Consider the following 15,971-nt stretch of genomic DNA (forward strand, 5'->3'; position numbering starts at 1 on the left):
GTGGGGGTAGTGTTGCATCAGAGGGAAAAACGGGAGCTGTTCCTTTAAGGATGTTGTGGGTGGTATTGTAGTCCAGGGGTGGGGTGCATTGTGGGTAGTGTAGTGAGGAAGTGAAGTGTGCGAGCCGAATATGTTCCATGTGCGCGATTCGTGTATGAAAAACCTGTTTTGTGTCCTGCAGTGCATTTTGTTTAGGATAAGTTATCCACCTGGGAATTATACTACACTGTATCTTGTGAATTTGTCTGATAAGAACCAGTAAAAAACGGATACATCGGCTAACGTTGTCTAGCTCATCATTCCACGAACCTGAACTGAGGAGTCGTTATGCTGCCGCCGGAGGAAGTATAAGCGGATTAGTAACACTGTGGTATCTGATGGAGGGAAAGAAAAGATCAGTTGAGTGTCATCTGCATAGCAGTGATAAGAAAACCCATGTGAGGATATGACTTCACCAATGGAGTGGGTATAGAGGGAGAAAAGGAGGGGACCAAGTACCGAGCCTTGTGGGACACCAGTGGTAAGTCTGCACGGGGCAGATGTGGATCCCCTCCATATTACCTGGTATGAACGACCTTCCAGGTAGGAAGCAAACCATTCCCATGCTGTTCCGCAGATACCGAGGCTCTTGAGGGTTGACAAAAGTGTCTTGTGGTTGACTGTGTCAAATCTATCAGATCTATCAAATCTAAGTCAGATCTATCTTCCTGTGATTCTAAGTAATCGTTCTGCATTGGACCCTTTCCATAATTGCCTTCAGGATATCAAACAGTGGCTTTCCCAGAACGTCCTTCATCTGAATGAAGAAAAGACAGTACATCCTGTTTAGCCCGGACTCACCCAGCAGTTCACTAAGTTTTGGTCCTCTAAAACCTCAGTTTGCACCTATCGTGCGTAACCTGGGTGTTATTTTTGACAAAAGTATGCACTTCGATAAGCAGATCAGTGCAGTAGTGAAGGCGAGCTTCTACCAGCTAAGACTACTCAGTAACGTCAAATCATTCTTGTCCCGAGCTGACCTTGAAAAAGCTATTCATGCCTTCATCAGCTTGAGGATTGACTACTGTAATGCTCTGTACACTGGACTCTCAATCGGCATCAATTGGTACAAAATGTGGCAGCACTTCTTCTCTCCAACTCCTCCAAACGCTTACACATCACCCCTGTCCTCCACTTGCTTCACTGGCTTCCGGTGCGGCTTAGGGTGAAGTATAAGGTCCTGCTGTTCGTGTTCAAGGCCATCAATGGTCTGGCCCTGGCCTACCTCGCTGAACTTGTAACGGTCTAACAACCAGCCAGAACTCTCCGCTCTTCTGAACATACCTCTCTGGTCACTCTCAAGTTCAAATATAAAAAGTTTGGAGGCCGGTCATTTGCCGTCTAGGGACCAAAGCTGTGGAACGCACTTCCAGCACACCTACGAAGCATCACTGTGCTGAGTGTTTTTAAATTGCATTTGATTTTTATTGAGTTTATTTATACAAGCTTTTGACACGTAGCCTCTGATTCGACTGCTATTTTATTGTGTTGTTATATTTTGTTGTCTTTTGTAGTTATTACTAGAAAGTGCATTGTGCTCCTTTTGGCTGTTGTAAGGCGCTCTATAAATAAAATTTGATTGATTGATAAGTGTAAGTTTGTTTCTGATGAACAAGCCGGTGGAGACTGTGGTGAAGGAGATGCAGAAGGAAGAAACTTCTGGTCATCTTGGAGACCGTCGTCACTTCTTCAACTCTCTCGGTGAAGCAAACAAATTCATCGCAGGCTTGCAAAAGGATGCTGAGGAAGCGGAGCATCACATTATGGAGTAGTCATTTTGTAGATGTTCATGTTTTTTATCCGCTCTTTAAGTTTTCTAAGTGCTTAATTTCACTGCAATGTAATCTGATAAGGTTGGTAATTTGGGATTTTATAGCCCATGAAGGCTGGCACGGATTTAAAAAAAGAATGTTGATAGGCTTTAATGTAAATTAATTTTCCTGTGGTTAAACGCGAATAATATTTAACGTATATGAGAGTGTGTTTTATTTGAAAGCATTTTTATTTTCTCTCTTCATTTAGCAACCTTATAGTTCTCATCACAGAAGGGATGTTCACAATGCACTTTTTCTGTAGTGTGTGTGCTGGAGAGTTATTTTGTGTTATAGTGGTTCAGATGATGTTTTAAGGCTTAAACCTGCCCTACTATGTATGTATGTATGCATGTATGCATGCATGCATGTATGTATGCATGCATGCATGCATGTATGCATGTATGCATGTATGTATGCATGTATGTATGCATGCATGTATGCTTCCACATTTCAATTCTCTGGTACATTTTGTTTGATCCAATATTGGTACCGAGTGCTCAGTGCATCAGTTTGCTATAATACTTGGACTAGCAAAAATTTGTAGATATTCAATTTTGCTGCAAATTTCAATGGATTCTAGTTTTCCACCAACATCATGGAATGTTCAGGGGCTCTGTATTCTTATGAAATTGAAGCAAGTGATGATCAGAGTAAAATATCACCATTCTAAAATATTGTTCCTGCAAGAAACCCATTTATTGCCAGATAAAGTCATTAAATTACATAGAAGATGGCCAGACCAGGTTAGAGCTGCATCCTATAGTTCACATTCGAGAGAGGAAGCTGTGCTGATACATAAATCAGTACTATTTAAGGTATTAAAAACTATTTGCAAATCATCTAATAGATACATTATTATTACCGGTAGGTTGCTTAATGAACATTGTAATCTTGTGGATATTTACGTTCAAACAGAGTAATCTCTTTCTAATTCTGTCCTCTCTTCAGGGTAATTTATTAGTTGGTGGTGATTTTAATTGATGCTTCACATTCACAGAGTAGGAAAATGGTTAATCAATAGATAAAGGACCTTAATTTCACTGATATCTGGAGGTTTCAAAATCCAACAAAGAAAGAATTTTCTTGCTACTCCTCATCTCTTCATACATCTCTTCATTCTATACTCCAGAATAGACTATTTTCTTATTTCTAAAGACATGTTTGTATAACTAACTGTGAATATAGCAGTATCATTTTATCTGATCATGCAGCATTATCATTGAAATATACTCTTAGAGATACAGTTACTGAGATGGAAGGCATTTAAGGCCTATAATAGGGGGCAAATGATCAGCTTAACTCGTTCTTAAACCAATAGATCCACCTTTAAAATGATAGAATTAGAACAAAGTATCAAAGCCTTAGAAGAAGTTGTTCTCAGAAAAGGTGCTCCTAAACTCAGAAGGAACTTTTGTTACTTTAAGCGGAATTGAATGATAATAATTAAGCTGTGACTAATATAACTGATGACAATATATTATTCCTATCCAATTTATATACATCCATTTAGTTTAATTAAAACATTTAGACCTTTTTTAGGCTTTAAAATAAATGAGTCCAAATCTATGATTTGATTTCTTAAAGAATCGGAACATCTTATGACGGGTAAAGGGAGAGAGATAGCTGATATGATGGAGAGGAGAAAGGTAGATATGCTGTGTGTTCAGGAGACCAAGTGGAAAGGGAGTAAGAGCAGGAACATTGGAGGTGTTTAAACTGTTCTATCATGGTGTGGATGGAAAGAGAAATGGTGTAGGGGTGATTCTGAAGGAAAAGTACAGTAAGAGTGTAGTGGAGGTGAAGAGAGTTTCTGATAGGGTGATGATCGTGAGGTGGAAGTTGAAGGGATGATGATAAATGTCATCAGTGCCTATGCTCCACAAGTTGGCTGTGAGATGGAGGAGAAGGAAAGATTCTGGAGTGAATTAGATAAAGTGGTAGATGGTGTACCTAGGAAAGAAGATTGGTGATTGGGGCAGACTTTAATGGGCATGTAGGTGAAGGAACAGAGGTGATGAGGAGGTGATGGGTAGGTATGGTTTTAAGGAGAGGAATGTGGAAGGGCAGATGGTGGTAGATTTTGCTAAAAGGATGGAAATGGCAGTAGTGAACACTTATTTTAAGAAGAAGGAGGATCATAGGGTGACGTATAAAAGTTGAGGAAGGTGCACACAGGTGGACTATGTGCTATGCTGGAGATGCAACCTGAAGGAGATTGGAGACTGTAAGGTGTTGGCAGGGGACAGTGTAGCTAGACAGCATCGGATGGTGGTCTGTAGGATGGTTTTGGAGGAGAAGAAGAAGAGGAGGAGAGTGAGGACTGAAATAAAAATAAGATGGTGGAAACTAAAGGAGGAAGAGTGTAGTGTGAGGTTCAGGGAAGAGGTCAGACAGAGGCTCAGTGGTGTTAAGGAGGTGTTGGATGATTGGGATGATGGAGGGTGGTGCAGGACATGTATGAGGACAGTGTGATGGCAGTGAAGTTGTGCAGTAGGTACGACAGACTGGTTCAGGGTGAAGGTTGGACTGCATCAAGGATCGGCCCTGAGCCCTTTCCTGTTTGCAGTGGTGATGGACAGGTTGACGGACGAGGTCAGACAGGAGTCTCCCTGGACTATGATATTGTGATTTGTTGTGAGAGTAGGGAGCAGGTTGAGAAGAGCCTGGAGAGGTGGAGATATGCGCTGGAGAGAAGGGGAATGAAAGTCAGTAGGAGTAAGACAGAGTACATGTGTGTGAATGAGAGGGAGGGCAGTGGAGTGGTGCGGTTGCAGGGAGAAGAGCTGGAGAAGGTGGAGGAATTCGGGTACCTGGGATCAACAGTGCAAAGTAATGGAGTGTGTTAGAGAAGTGAAGAAAGAGTGCAGGCAGGGTGGAGTGGGTGGAGAAGAGTGACAGGAGTGATTTGTGATAGTAGGGTATCTGCAAAATGAAAGGGAAAGTTTATAGGACTGTGGTGAGACCTGCGATGTTGTATTAATTAGAGACAGTGGCATTGAATAAAAGACAGGAGATGGAGCTGGAGGTAGCAGAGCTAAAGATGTTGAGGTTTTCGTTGGGAGTGACGAGGATGGATAAGATTAGAAATGAGTTTATTAGAGGGACAGCGCATGTAGGATGTTTTGGTGACAAGGTGAGGGAGGCGAGATTGAGATGGTTTGGACATGTGCAGAGGAGGGACATGAATTATATTGGTAGGAGAATGCTGAGGATGGAGCCACCAGGTAGGAGGAAAAGAGGAAGGCCAAAGAGGAGGTTCATGGATGTGGTGAGGAAGACATGCAGGTAGTTGGTGTAAAAGAGGCAGATGTAGAGGACAGGGTGGTATGGAGACGGATGATCCGCTGTGGTGACCACTAATGGGAGCAGCCGAAAGAAGAAGAAGAAGAAGAAGATTATATAAAACATTAAATACAAATAAAGAGTATTATTATTATCACTATGTACATATAGATAACACGTGTAGCATTTAAAAGCAGGTCCAGTCAGTCAATTCCACTAATTATTATTTATAGACCCCCAGGGGCCCGACTCTGATTTTCTGATAGAATTTGCAGATTTCATCACAAATTTAGCTACTTCTTTAGACAAAGCATTAATTATTGGTGACTTTAATATTGATTTTGATAATCAGGAAGACTCCTTAAGAGCAGCAGTTGTGTCCAATCTAGATTCAGTTGGAATTAATCAGAATGTTATAGGACCCACTCATAGTGGTGGACACACTCTCGATTTGTTGTTAACATTTGGATTAAAAATAATCCAAATGAACAATATATTATGAATTATATTTTTATGAATCCAAATAAATACAAATTTAGTAATAATTCCACAGTCTGAAGTTATTTCTGATCATTACCTCATCTCTTTTAAAATCTGCCTCAGTCACTGCATTAGTACCTCACCACGTTACCGTGTTAAACACGTTCACGTCAGCTACAGCAGCACGTTTTATCAATAATCTTCCGGAAATTACGATATTAAATAGATCTCTGTCTGACCCTGCAGAGCTCGACTGGGCCACTGAACACCTAGAATCAACGTTACGTTACACTCTAGATGATGTAGCTCCCCTTAAGACCAAAATGATCAGGGAGAAAAAAATGGAATAATTTTATTTATTTATTTTATATATATATATATATATATATATATATATATATATATATATATATATATATATATATATATACACAATTAAACAATTAAATAATGATAACACCTTAAATTAGAGCGTAAATGGCATCAAACAAAATGAACAGTATGTCAAATAGCATGGAAGGAGAATCTCCTGAATTCTAGAAAATCTCTTAGTGCTCCTGATCAGATATTTACATCAATTACACACACACGCACACACACCCCACTAGTTAAACCCTGAGCGGTTAGCTAAACCTCATTCCAGCCAAACTGCTCTAATTTACTTTGTGCAGGAGATTCATGACATTCCATGTTTCCATATTTTATTTGTAAATTTTGAAAATGTGTAAATCTAATGGCAAGTGAAAGTTTTATTCTATTGCACTTTTCACAACACACATCATCTCAAAGCAGCTTTACAGAAATCAACAGTGAAGGTGAATGGTGTGTGTTTATCTCTGATGATCACCATGGAGACTGTGGTGAAGGAAAAACTTCCTTAGATGTTATTAGGAAGAAACTTTGAAAGGAACCAGACTCAAAAGCAGAACCTCATCCTCATTTGGGTGACATCAAGAGTGTGATTATAGTCTTTAAACACTACAGAACACTGGAGAGTGAGAACTAACATGAGCACTGGAGTATAAGATTATAAGTAAATGCTCAACATTTGTGATCATCACAGATCCAGCAACTTTAAAGCTTGAATTTTAATGTGCACAAACTTAAACACAACACACACAAATACCGCACGAGGAACACACTCGTCAATCTACACACCTACAGTAGATACTGTCAATAAAAATACTAAATCTGAGCTGATCTAATTATTATACACATTACTTATAACTTATTACAATATTACAGCTAGACCCCACACACACACACACACACACACACACACACACACACACACACACACACACACACACGCACACACACACACACACGCACACATACACACGCACAAGAACACACAAAATGCGCACACACACACACACACACACACACACACACACACCACTGCTTTACTATTTTCAGCTTGCTTAGGTTGTACTGCATAAACTTTTCTCCTGAGACAAAAATGTAGTGTACATCTGTCTCTTTTTTTTTTCTTTCTCTCTATGTCTCTTTCTCTCTCCGTCTCTCTATTTCTATGTTATATCTCTCCCTTCCTCTCCTCCATACAGGAAACTGTTTGTTCCATCAGGTTGAACATATTCCTCAGTTTGTTTTCATTGGGGGGCACAGCTGGCCCTGGCCCCGCCCCCTCTAAGATCCAATCCCTTCTGGTCCCATGAGTGTCCAGTGGCCCCATAGGCCCCACCCCCTGTTCTATACAGTTGTACAGTCTCATTGGCTAGCTCATCCTCTCCCAGAATTCCACACTTCTCTTCGTTGGTGTTCTCTGGCTCGGCCCAAACCTGCTTCTCTCCAGACGCAAAAATACCTGCGGAGGTGGAAGTGCCATGATTTACATCATCTCCAATTCCAAGATCACAGACAATGAGAGAAATGAAAAGATGGAATGAAGGAATGAGGTACAGACCATAGAAGATGACACCACAATAATGTACCAAGGAAGCAATGAGAACACATACTGCCACTCCTCTCGTGTCTACAGAAAGAGAGAGACACGTGTGGAGGAGAGAGAGAGAGAGAGAGAGAGAGAGAGAGAAAGAGACAGAGAGAGAGAGAGAGAGAGAGAGAGAGAGAGCAAGAAAAACGTGTGGAGAGACAGAGAAAGACAGACAGAGAAAGAGAGAGAGAGAGAGAGAGAGATGTGAAGGACAGAGAGAATGAGAAAGATAGAAAGTGGAAGAATGTTTGTGTGTTAAAATGAGAAAAAAAATAAACATACACCTGTAAGAGACTGGATGGATGGATGGATGGATGGATGGAGGGAGAGTTAAGAGGAGAAATTCTATGCATTTATGTTTACATGATATATAAAATTAATTCAATTGAATTCAATAAGAAACATTCTTTTTCTATCATCATGTCTGTTTGTGTTTTCACTTCATATTCACTTTGGATGGAGCAGAAGATCCAAAATAGAGAAGACTAAAAGATAGAACATTGAGCAGTGAAATGTGTAACTTAGTAATGATTCTACACATTTACACAAGTCACATCTGTTATCTTTTCACTCCTAAATATCAACATTGTAGTGTAAAGTTGTAGTGTATATAGTGTAGTGTATATAGTTTTAGCGTATATAGTTTTAGCGTATATAGTGTAGTGTATAAAGTGTAGTGTATATAGTTTTAGCGTATATAGTTTTAGCGTATATAGTTTTAGCGTATATAGTGTAGTGTATAAAGTGTAGTGTATATAGTTTTAGCGTATATAGTTTTAGCGTATATATAGTGTAGTGTATATAGTGTAGTGTGTATAGTGTAGTGTATAGTGTAGTGTATATAGTTTTAGCGTATATAGTGTAGTGTATGTAGTTTTAGCGTATATAGTGTAGTGTATATAGTTTTAGCGTATAAAGTTTTAGCGTATATAGTGTAGTGTATATAGTTGTAGTGAATATAGTGTAGTGTATATAGTTTTAGCGTATATAGTGTAGTGTATGTAGTTTTAGCGTATATAGTGTAGTGTATATAGTGTAGTGTATATAGTTTTAGCGTATATAGTGTAGTGTATATAGTTTTAGCGTATATAGTGTAGTGTATATAGTTTTAGCGTATATAGTGTAGTGTATATAGTTGTAGTGAATATAGTGTAGTGTATAGTGTAGTGTATATAGTTTTAGCGTATATAGTGTAGTGTATATAGTTTTAGCGTATATAGTTTTCGTGTATATAGTTGTAGTGTATAGTGTAGTGTATATAGTTGTAGCGTATATAGTTTTAGCGTATATAGTGTAGTGTATATAGTTTTAGCGTATATAGTGTAGTATATAGTGTAGTGTATATAGTGTAGTGTATATAGTGTAGTGTATATAGTTTTAGCGTATATAGTGTAGTGTATATAGTTTTAGCGTATATAGTTTTAGCGTATATAGTGTAGTGTATATAGTTTTAGCGTATATAGTGTAGTGTATATAGTTTTAGTGTATATAGTGTAGTGTATATAGTTTTAGTGTATATAGTTTTGGCGTATATAGTGTAGTGTATATAGTTTTAGTGTATATAGTTTTAGTGTATATAGTTTTAGCGTATATAGTGTAGTATATAGTGTATATAGTGTAGTGTATATAGTTTTAGCGTATATAGTGTAGTGTATATAGTTTTAGTATATAGTTTTAGCGTATAGTGTAGTGTATATAGTTTTAGTATATAGTGTAGTGTATAAAGTGTAGTGTATAGTGTATATAGTGTATATAGTTTTAGTGTATATAGTGTAGTGTATATAGTTTTAGCGTATATAGTTTTAGCGTATATAGTTTTAGCGTATATAGTGTAGTGTATATAGTTTTAGTATATAGTGTAGTGTATATAGTTGTAGTGTATAGTTTTAGCGTGTATATAGTGTAGTGTATATAGTTTTAGTGTATATAGTTTTAGCGTATATAGTGTAGTGTATATAGTTTTAGTGTATATAGTGTAGTGTATAGTGTAGTGTATATAGTTTTAGCGTATAGTGTAGTGTATATAGTTGTAGTGAATATAGTGTAGTGTGTATATAGTGTAGTGTATATATATAGTGTAGTGAATATAGTTGTAGCGTATATAGTGTAGTGTATATAGTTTTAGTGTATATAGTGTATATAGTAGTGTATATAGTGTAGTGTATATATAGTTTTAAGCGTATATAGTTTTAGCGTATATGGTGTAGTGTATATAGTTTTAGCGTATATAGTGTAGTGTATATAGTTTTAGCGTATATAGTGTAGTGTATATAGTTTTAGCGTATATAGTGTAGTGTATAGTGTAGTGTGTATATAGTGTAGTGAATATAGTGTAGTGTATATATAGTGTAGTGTATATAGTTTTAGTATATAGTGTAGTATATAGTGTAGTGTATATAGTGTAGTGTATATAGTGTATATAGTTTTAGCGTATATAGTAGTGTAGTGTATATAGTTTTAGTGTATATAGTGTATAGTGTATATAGTGTAGTGTATATAGTGTAGTGTATATAGTTTTAGTGTATAGTGTAGTGTATATAGTTTTAGCGTATATAGTGTAGTGTATATAGTTTTAGCGTATATAGTGTAGTGTATATAGTTTTAGCGTATATAGTGTAGTGTATATAGTGTAGTGTATATAGTTTTAAGCGTATATAGTGTAGTGTATATAGTTTTAGCGTATATAGTGTAGTGTATATAATGTAGTGTATATAGTTTTAGCGTATATAGTGTAGTGTATATAGTTTTAGCGTATATAGTGTAGTGTATATAGTTGTAGTGAATATAGTGTAGTGTATATAGTGTAGTGTATATAGTTTTAGCGTATATAGTGTGTATATAGTTTTAGCGTATATAGTGTAGTGTATATAGTGTAGTGTATATAGTTTTAGCGTATATAGTGTAGTGTATATAGTTGTAGTGTATAGTGTAGTATATAGTTTTAGCATATAGTGTAGTGTATAGTTTTAGCGTATATAGTTTTAGTGTATATAGTTGTAGTGAATATAGTGAAGTGTATATAGTTGTGGCGTATATAGTTGTAGCGTATATAGTGTATATAGTGTGTATATAGTGTAGTGTATGTAGTTGTAGTGTATATAGTGTAGCGTGTATAGTTGTAGCATATATAGTGTAGTGTATATAGTTTTAGCGTATATAGTGTAGTGTATATAGTTGTAGTGAATATAGTTGTAGCGTATATAGTTGTAGTGCATAGTTGTAGCGTATATAGTGTAGTGTATATAGTGTAGCGTGTATAGTTGTAGCATATATAGTGTAGCGTATATATAGTGTAGCGTATATAGTTGTAACGTATATCGTTAGTGTATCTAGTGTAGTGTATATGGTGTAGTGTATATAGTGTGTATATAGTTGTAGCGTATATGGCGTAGTGTATATAGTGTAGTGTATATATTTGTAGCGTATATAGTGTAGCGTATATCGTTGTAGCGTATATCGTTGTAGTGTATATCGTTGTAGCGTATATAGTGTAAGGTATATAATTGTAACGTATATAGTGTAGTGTATATGGTGTAGTGTATATGGTGTAGCGTATATCGTAGTGTATATCGTTGTAGCATATATATAGTGTAGTGTATATAGCTATAGCATGTATAGTGTAGTGTATATAGTGTAGCGTATATGGTGTAGTGTATATCGTAGTGTATATCGTTGTAGCATATATAGTGTAGTGTATATAGCTGTAGCATGTATAGTGTAGTGTATATAGTGTAGCGTAATAAATCGATTTTCTCTCAAATCTGATTTTTCTCCTCTACTTCACGTGTTGATTCTGTAGTGTTGTTTTATGCTAATGAGTTCTATCATCAGGTGTGAATTGTGGGCAGGGTTTAATCAAATATGAGGAAGAGCTTCCACGTGTGCGTGTCTGTGTGCGCGTGTCTCTGTGTGTGTTTGTGTGTGTGTGTGTAAGTGTGTGTAATGTTCTGAAGTGTTTTCTGCAGCTAGAACTATACATTTGTTTGTCTGGTCATTATTTTAAAGGTCAGCATTACCCTTGGTAACATTTTTGACATTTGCATCAAGTCAGAACCACTCAGAAGCTCTTAGTCACAAACCAGAGGCAGATCTACCAGTAACCTTATCTACTCAATCATCTACCACTGTAACTGCCCCCTCAGATCCTCAACAAATGATCTCCTGTTCCCTCCATCTCCCAGGGTAGAAGGATGTTTTAGACTCTCCTCTGTTCTGGCACTGAACAGTCATTAGCAGTCAACAAACAACTTCTAAAAACAACTGTGTGTGTGTGTGTGTGTGTGTGTGTGTGTACCTTGTGTTTTGTCATGGCTCCCACTATTACAGGACACACCATGCCTGATAAAGTACCCACCCATTAGAGATGCCCATTAGGATGCTGGCATAACGGGGGGCAATGTCCAAATGATTCACATTAAATCCTAAAGACAACAAACACATTTAACCATTTAACTATTTAACATAAACACTAACCAACATAAATAATATACTAACATAATATCTAACACTCATAACCACTACACCAAATACCCCTAACAACCCCGTTTACACATACACCAAATACTAACAACCCGTTTACACATACACCAAATACTAACAACCCGTTTACATACACCAAATACCCCTAACCACCCGTTTACACATACACCAAATACTAACAACCCGTTTACATACACCAAATACTAACCCGTTTACATACACCAAATACCTAACCCGTTTACACATACACCAAATACCCTAACCCGTTTACACATACACCAAATACCCCAACCCTGTTTACACATACATAAATACCCCAACCCTGTTTACACATGCATAAATACCCCTAACCCTGTTTACACATACATCAAATACCCCTAACCCCATTTACATGTACACCAAATACCTTAAATCTGGAACATTAAACATTTATTCACTGTTATCTTCTGTAGTATCTTAAGTCCACATTTTGGTGTTCTAAAGATTGTACCTGAGATGGCAAAGCCACTGAAGCCCACAGCAAGGACAAGGAAAGAGATGGCTACTCCTTTATAGTGAGAAAAACCAACAACCAACAAGAAGGTAGCCTCCAAACCAAATCCTACATGCACAATAATTATTATTCGCATCAAAAACACAGGTTTTAAGTATCATTAAGTGGAAAGAACAACTTGTACATTAATAAAAAAGGACCTGCAGAACGCTGTACCATTATTAATTATTAATGATATTTGAAACGGCCAGAACGTTCTGAAACGGCTATCAACTGGTGATCCATTTTACCCCTCATTTATTTCCAGTAGACCAAAATAATCATTAATAATTCTTACTGATATATTCCTGTAATTACTCTCAGTGATGCTGCCCTAACCCTAGATATTAATTGGAAAGGAAACTCCTCCTAAACAGGTCAGGAGTTTGCAGAAATGAACATTTAATATAATAAATGTAATCACATTCTACACACAGAAACGTGAAACTGTACAGTTTAAAAATTGCTACATTGACCTGGATTCAGACATGTACACAATACACACTGGCCATCTAAAATAAAAAGTCACACACACAGATATTTCATCTGACCGCCTGTAGCTTTGATTACGCACGCATTCGCCACTGACATTGTTTCGATAAGCTTCTGCAAAGTCAGAACATTTATTCCCATCCAGAGTTGCAGTTTTTTTCATCAAGATCTTGTATCGATGATGGGAGAGTCAGACCGCTGCTCAAAGTCTCCTCCAGCACATCCCAAAGATTCCATGTGTAAAAAATGTTTCATGCTCACAGAACGACTCTCACAATTTGCCTGATGAATTCTGGCATTCTCATCTTGGAAAAAAAAACATTGAGGGAATAACCTGGTCATTCCGTATATTCAGGTAGTCAGCTGACCTCATTCTTTGAGCACAATGTTGCTGAACCGAGACAGACTGCAGCAACCCCAGATCACAGCACTGCCCCCACAGGCTTGTACAGTTAAATCCACCTCTCTTCTTACCCTGATGTACCCGTCACTCTGAAACAGGGTCAATCTGGACTCATCAGACCACATGACATTCTTTCATTGCTCCAGAGTCCAATCTTTATGCTCCCTACCAAACTGAAGCTTTTTTTCTGATTAGCCACACTGATGAGTGATTTTCTTAAGGCTTCACAGCTGTTTAGTCCCAATCCCTTGAGTTTCCTTCACATTGTGTGTGTGGAAATACTCCTAATTTCATTATTAAACACAGTTTCGAGTTCTACTGTTGTTTTTTACTATTTGATTTCACCAAACATTTAAGTGATCGGCGATCACGATCATTAAAGATTTTATTTCTGACCACATTTCTTCCTTCGAAGATGATGGTTCCCCACAATCCTTCCAGTTTTTAATAAAGCATTGGACATTTCTTAATCCAATTTTAGTAGTTTTAGCGATCTCCTTAGATGTTTTCTTTGCTTGAAGAATGCCAATAATTTGACCCTTCTGAAACAGATGAACATCTTTTACACCACCACAAGAAGTGTCTTCTGTCATGGTTGCTTAAGAAATTAGAAGCTGCTCACTGCATCAGTTTGGGTTAAAGACCTTGATGCCAGCTGAAACAGCCATCCATGCAGTAGTTATCCAATGGCAGGCTCTTACCTATTTGCTTATGTAACCTTTGGTTAAAAGGTATTAAAAATAAAAAAGGAACCGACTACGACACCTGGGTTATTTATTCACCCAGGAAAAGAGATTGAACCCAAAAGAATAATTAAACCAAAAAATATGAAGGACCCTGCTGGTTCGGATGGGATTAAAGACAGATACGTGACTTTACACAAATAGTACAAATTTATTAAACAAAAGAATGCTTAAATATTTTAAAATACCATTTACAGCTTACCAGTTATTTACCCACAACCAGAGAGACTAGATTACATCCTCTCTGTAACAGAAGGGACAGAGCACACCGCAAATCAGTGCATAATTCTTAAAAAACAAGAATAAACCAAAAATAAACCCGAAACACACAAACAAACTCCCCTTCTGTTTAAGTCTCAAAAATCACAGCTCAGATAGTTACATGTGGAAATAGTACTTACACTTATACACGTTACAAAGAGAAAAACAATTAACTCCCGATTAATATTTAAAAAGCGTCCAAGCGGCTCACGGAGCAAAAATACCAAGTCTGTTAATGTAATACACCTGCACAGGAGATACATAGCCAAGTCCTTACTCAAACATAGCACAGAACCGCTGCGCAGGATAATCTTTTAAAACACTCAGTAATCCAGCGGTTTACAGCTGCGACGTCCGCTTGGTCCAACCTGTAACCCAACAAGCTAATTCAGGGTTTATGAAACAGTGTGTACAAGCATATACAAAACATATACGAAACAGCAGCTAGCGCTCTTTGGCCGCACCTAAAAGAAACAAACAAACAAAAAACATTTCAAACAGTTTCCCCCTTCCCCAAAATAACCCACAATAAAGTTATTACCTCACAAACGGGGTTAAACTATTATCACTTTATGCTACCTGCGTTCATGCACCCCTCCCTACAAACACACATTCAGACCATGATTAGCAACTAATAAAATAAAACACACGACTCACCAGGGGAGAGCAACAGGAGAGTAGAAGAATAAAAATACCTTTTCTAGCCACCCAACCTACAGGTAAGAAAGGAATCAAAGTGTCCCACTCAACTGTGCTTTTTATAAAGCCACAAACACGCCGACATAATCACGTGGCACAGGTGTGCTCAGTGTCAAAGCCAGCAGTGGGCGTGTCTTCGGATTTAAAATGCACCCATTATTTATGCATGTCTATTTGTCCTCATTCTAAAGACATTCAACTGGTCACACTTAGTTAAATCCAGGTGGTGACTTCTTTTTGGATCGCCAGTGTATGTTGAAGTACACACATACAGAATTAACACACACAATCACACACCTCCACAGTTCATCAGCTTGCGTACATTGGTGGTGCTCATGATGTTGTGAGAGCGTAAATAATCAGCCAACTGCCCTCCAATAGGAACAACTATCGTCATTACCAAGTGAGGAAGAGCAGAGGATACCAACCTTTGGAGAGGAGAAGAAAGACATGCTTTACAATGTATACCACAAGATCAGTCATAAAAACAGCCTCCTCCTGGTTCATGTTCTCCAGTATCCACTACTATTTAACTTCCCAGTACAGTTCGCTGGTAGCACAGGACTGGCTACTGGTTAAAAGTGTAAATACTTAGACAAATAGAAAATGTTAAGAATTCCTGTGTGTGTGTGTGTGTGTGTGTGTGTGTGTGTGTGTGTGTGTGTGTGTACCTTGCTTATCTCAAAGCCAAAACCTCCTTGAAATAAGCCGGCTGGCTGATGAGCAACAGGTAGAAAGTCCAGAAATTGGCTACGATGATGGCATAAACAGGCATGGAGGTGAAAAACTT

At 37.7% G+C, this 15,971-nt stretch overlaps 1 long non-coding RNA gene across 1 annotated transcript; it reads right to left on the reverse strand.

The window, feature by feature from the left end:
* Positions 1-14,352: 14,352 nt before the first annotated feature.
* Positions 14,353-15,594, reverse strand: LOC124385092. The gene is made up of 2 exons (XR_006925682.1): positions 15,140-15,594; positions 14,353-14,946 (listed from the first exon to the last, which is right to left on the reverse strand). It is a non-coding gene; the product is annotated as an uncharacterized LOC124385092 (long non-coding RNA).
* Between the last annotated feature and the right edge of the window lie 377 nt (positions 15,595-15,971).

The sequence above is a fragment of the Silurus meridionalis genome, chromosome 4 (assembly GCF_014805685.1).
Source record: "Silurus meridionalis isolate SWU-2019-XX chromosome 4, ASM1480568v1, whole genome shotgun sequence".
NCBI classification, from domain to species: Eukaryota; Metazoa; Chordata; class Actinopteri; order Siluriformes; family Siluridae; genus Silurus; species Silurus meridionalis.